The following is a 6,000-nucleotide window of genomic DNA, read 5'->3' on the forward strand; positions in this document are numbered from 1 at the left end:
AGGACGTCAGTACGAATAAAGTACTGAGTATGTAAGGCAGGAAAGCATAAGTGAGAACAGTAATGTAAACAGGGATAGAGAATATACAACCTGTGACATCTGGGTACCTCTGAGGGCTACTGACATGAAATACATGATATATACATATATATATACATAAACTTTTAAAACATACGCCTTTGTGGGCATCACCATCATCATATCGTACCCGGCCGTAATAGGCTCGGTAAAACGTACCCGGCCATCATAGGGCTCGGTAGAATCATACCCAGCCACGTGGAGCTCGGTAAAACCCAACTGATCAGTGGTTGAACAATAGGTGCCATACCCGGCCGACTATAGCGCGGCTCGGTAGAGTAAAATAGATACATATATATGATGCATGCTGGACTCATTGGAATCACATTTTGAACCTTTCGGAGTGACGTAAGGTCGGTATCCTTCGTACACGTTATTAGGATTAACTCTTCATCAAGAATCTTATAAGAATCAGGAACTACCAACAACATTGATAATATAAGAATAAGAGAAGTAACATCAATATCAATCGTTTCATAAGAAGGGCAGCAATGTAAGTACTGCTAGCTTCTAAGAGTAGAGTATCTTTGGGAGCTCGTTCATTTATGTGCAATCGGAGTCATGCAAAAGAATGAAGGGGATAGCCTCACATACCTTGTATATACTGCCCAACCTCAAGCTATGCAAATGTCACGACTCCTTAGTCTACAATAAGACGAATGACACTATCATTATCGTTTAAGCGTCGTAACTATTATGTATCGACCGCAACCTATTTTACGATGAAACGGACAGCACCTCCCCTATTTATATGACTTTCCACAAGTCAATAAAATCACCAAACAGCCCAAACAACATCATTAATAATCATATTGAGCCTCCAAAATAGTCCACCAACCAACAACATTACTACCAAGCCTTTCGATATATATTTCACAAGTTCTAGCTTCAACGACTTAGCTGCAACTTGGATAATCTTAAATATATATAGAGTAAGAGGTTCCTTACCTTTAAACAGAAAGAACAACTCCAATTTGACCTTAATTTTCCACGAAATATCCCTTCAATTCTGCCACAAGAACAAGGAAGCGAAACTAGCAATTAATTCGGGTTTTTCGGCACTAGAATTACTTTAGAAGACTTGAAATCACCTAGGGTTGATATTAAAAACTTGAAGGTGTATTTACAGAACATAAAACACTTAAAACAACCTCCCACACGAGCTGGAACAACACAAAAATCAGCAACAACAAGAAGAACAAGAAACTTACTAGCGCCACGGGATTCCTGACATTTGATTTGTGTTGTTTGCCCTTTGTTTGGTTCTTGGATCATGAGAGAACCTTGAGATACTGATTTTAGGGTTATAAGGTCTGAATATACTGAAAAATAATGACTTAAAACGGGGTTGAGGTATCTTATATATGTCCATATGTCTTAAACCGCCTTTGTGGGCCCCATAGAGAGCAGCTTGGCGCACTCTCGCGAAAACGCGAATATCTCTCTATTCCGAGATCGTATCGACGAACGGTTTAATGCGTTGGAAACTAGACTCATAGATCTTCAATTTTATAGGTAGATCACCCCATAATTCCAAGCACATTGGGAGAAAAATTTAGTAATATATGACCTAAAGTTTAAATAAAATTATAAACCTAAGTTGCGACAACTTTTATCGACTTTTGTTTCATAACTCGCTTGACTTCAAGACTTATGATGCGGATATTATATGATTCAAATACATTAAAACAAGACCTCTTGGGACAGTTAATCACCTCTAGTGTTACCCAAAAATACGGGTTACAACATCCTTGATTCGTTTAACTTCTAATATTTGTTAACCACTCTTATACACCCTTGTATCGTTTAAGACCAATAGGATTAACTTCTTATCATCTCAAAGATAATCTCTTCTTGGATTTACATCGACTAACTTACGGCGTGATCTATGGTATGCGAATTTGGGTTGTAACACCCTCTCCCCCTTAGGAACATTCGTCCTCGAATGTAAGGGTTTATGGGGTGTCTAACTCATCGTGGATTCCGACCGGAGATTTCCGGCTGAGTTTCCCCCATAAAATGGACACTAGCCAAACTTACAAGTAGTTAAACCCAACCTATGGCCTTACAAGACTATACAAAGCATGATGGATATGTACATTATCTGCATATCACCATTTTGTATTAAAAAAAAGAGTATTCACAAGCTATTGCTTACCTCATAGAGCTGTTTCACCTTATAATGCGTCCTTCTTTCCCCCGGCATCCTCGTTATCTTCACTCTGGAATAGGTAAGGGTATTTAGACTTCATCTCCTCTTCTGCATCCCATGTCATTTCTTTTATATTCTTGTTTTTCCATAATACTTTCACGGAAGCTACATCCTTTGTTCTCAGCTTGCGGACTTGTCGATCTAATATAGCCACTGGCACTTCATCATATGATAGATCCTTTGTAACTTGTACATCTTTGATAGGGACGACCCGAGAAGGGTCTCCAATACATTTCCTCAACATAGATACATGGAATACCGGGTGGACAAATTCCAATTCAGATGGCAATTCTAACTCGTAAGCAACCTGTCCAATTCGTCGAAGAATTTTGTACGGCCCAATATACCGCGGACTCAACTTACCCTTCTTCCCAAAACGCATAACACCCTTCATCGGCGAGATCTTCAGGAAAACCCAATCACCAACCTCAAATTCCAGATCACGACGCCGGACATCGGAATAAGACTTTTGCCTGCTTTGTGCCATCCTCAGTCGCTCTTGTATCACTTTCACCTTCTCAATGGCTTGGTGAATCAAATCTGGCCCATATAATTCTGTCTCACCGACTTCGAACCATCCAACTGGTGATCTACATCTCCTCCCGTACAGTGCCTCATACGGGGCCATTTTAATACTGGAATGGTAGCTATTATTGTAGGCAAATTCTATAAGTGCCAGATGGTCATCCCAATTCCCCTTGAAATCTAGAACACATGCTCGTAGCATATCTTCAAGCGTCTGAATGGTACGTTCAGCCTGTCCGTCAGTCTGCGGATGGAATGCAGTGCTGAGATTTACTTGTGTACCTAAACCCTTCTGAAAAGACCTTCAAAAGTTAGCCGTAAATTGAGCTCCTCGGTCTGATATAATAGATACCGGCAAACCATGAAGCCTAACAATCTTCTTGATATATAACTTCGCATAATCTTCAGCCGTGTAAGTTGTCTTAACTGGTAGAAAATGGGCAGATTTTGTAAGTCGATCAACTATCACCCAGATGGAGTCAAACTTATGATAAGAGCGAGGTAATCCAATAATGAAGTCCATATTAATCACCTCCCATTTCCAGGTCGGAATCTCTATATTCTGAATCAATCCACTGGGTTTCTGATGCTCGATCTTTACTTGTTGACAATTAGGACACTGGGCTACAAATTCTGCAATAGACTTCTTCATGTTATCCCACCAATACTGCTCCTTAATGTCATGATACATCTTTGTCGAGCCAGGATGGATAGAATATCGGGACTGATGAATCTCAATCATAATCTTCTCTCGCAACCCTGCCACACTAGGCACACATAATCGGCCCTGGTATCTCAGTGTCCCATCTCCTCCGATCTTGAAAGCTGTAATCTTACACTGCTGAATTCCCTCTCTCAATCTTACTAAGGTAGGATCTTCATATTTTCGTGCTTTTACCTCGGCTACCAAAGATGATTCTGCTGTATTCTGTACAGTAACACCTCCGTCATCAGAGTCCAATAATCTGATTCTCATATTGGCCAGCTGGTGAAGCTCTTTGGTCAACCCTTGTCTACCTGCCTCAATATGTATTAAGCTTCCCATTGACTTACGGCTGAGAGCGTCTGCCACAATATTGGCTTTACCGGGATGGTACAATATCTCGACATCATAGTCTTTCAGTAATTCAAGCCACCTACGCTGCCTCAAATTCAACTCCTTCTGCTTGAATATGTATTGTAAACTCTTGTGATCTGTGTAGATGTCAACATGGATGCCGTATAAGTAGTGCCTCCATATCTTCAAAGCATATATTACTGCAGCCAATTCCAAATCATGAGTCGGGTAATTCTTTTCATGCTTCTTCAATTGTCTTGATGCATAAGCAATCACCTTTCCCACGTTGCATCAATACGCACCCTAAACCTATACCTGAGGCATCACAATATACCACATAACCTTCTGTTCCTTCTGGGAGAGTGAGCACTGGCGCGGATGTCAATCGATTCTTTAGCTCCTGAAAACTATGTTCACAAGCATCAGACCACTGGAACTTGGTAGCTTTCTGTGTTAACTTAGTCAATGGTGCTGATATAGAGGAAAACCCTTCTACAAACTGCCTATAATATCCTGCTAGCCCCAGGAAGCTGCAGACTTCTGACGGTGTTGTCGGTCTCGGCCAATTCTTCACTGCATCGATCTTCTGAGTGTCGACACTAATACCCTCATCAGATATCACATGGCCTAGGAATGCTACTGAGTTCAGCCAGAATTCACATTTAGAGAGCTTAGCATATAACTTATGATCCTGAAGGGTCTGTAATACTATCCGCAAGTGGCCCGCATGTTCCTCCTCCTAACGAGAATACACCAGAATGTCATCAATGAATACGATCATGAACACATCAAGATAGGGCCTGAATACACTATTCATGAGATCCATAAAAGCTGCTTGGGCATTTGTTAGCCCGAACGACATCACCAAGAACTCAAAGTGCCCATATCTTGTCCGGAAGGCCGTCTTTGGAATATCCTTCTCCTTAACCCTTACCTGATGATACCCTGAACGCAAGTCAATCTTGGAGAAATACTTGGCACCCTGGAGTTGGTCAAACAGGTCATCAATTCTTGGAAGTGGATACTTGTTCTTTATTGTAAACTTATTCAACTGTCGATAATCGATACACATCCTTAACGACCCATCTTTCTTCCGCACGAACAAGACTGGCGCACCCCAAGGTGAAGTGCTAGGCCTAATGAAACCCTTATCTAGCAAGTCCTTCAACTGCGCCTTCAACTCTCGCAACTCTGCCGGGGCCATCCTGTATGGAGGGATAGAGATCGGTTGAGTGTCAGGCAATGCATCAATGCTAAACTCAATCTCCCTTTCAGGGGGAAGGCCTGGGAGTTCATCTGGGAAAACATCTAGAAATTCATTGACCACGGGGATTGATTGTAGAGTAGGCGGCTTCGCCTCCGCATCCCTAACGCGAACAAGATGATAAATGTAACCTTTTGAGATCATCTTCCTTGCCTTAAAATAGGAAATAAACCTACCTTTCGGCGTAGCAATGTTCCCCTTCCATTCAATGGTGGGTTCACCTGGAAACTGAAACCTAACCATCTTCGTACGACAGTCAACATTTGCATAGCATGAGGCCAACCAGTCCATTCCCATTATCACATCGAAATCAACCATTTCTAACTCAAATAAATTTGCCGAGGTTTGACGACTACAAATCATCACAGTGCAACCTTTATATACCCTTCTAGCAATCACAGAATCTCCTATCGGAGTGGATACCGCAAGTGGTTTACTTATCAATTCAGGTTCAATGCCAAACTTATTAGCCACAAAGGGTGTAACATATGATAAGGTAGATCCTGGATCAATTAGCACATATACATCATAAGAAAACACAGACAATATACCTGTAACAACATCCGGAGATGACTCGAGATCTTGTCGACCTACTAGAGCATAGGTTCGATTTTGAGCACCACTCGAACTCGGCACTGAACCTCTACCTCTACCACGACCTGTCGACTGTTGAAAACCTTGCGCTGGAGGTCGAAATGATGAGGAAGAACCAGACACAGATCCAGTCGGCTGAGCCATACCACCACCTCCTCTGTTAGGACAATCACGCATCATATGGCCAGGCTGTCCGCAAGAATAGCACGCATCGGAACCTCGACGGCACAGTCCAAAGTGGTCCTTGCCGCACTGATCACAACGAGGTGT

The sequence above is a fragment of the Nicotiana tabacum genome, chromosome 19 (assembly GCF_000715075.1).
Source record: "Nicotiana tabacum cultivar K326 chromosome 19, ASM71507v2, whole genome shotgun sequence".
NCBI classification, from domain to species: domain Eukaryota; kingdom Viridiplantae; phylum Streptophyta; class Magnoliopsida; order Solanales; family Solanaceae; genus Nicotiana; species Nicotiana tabacum.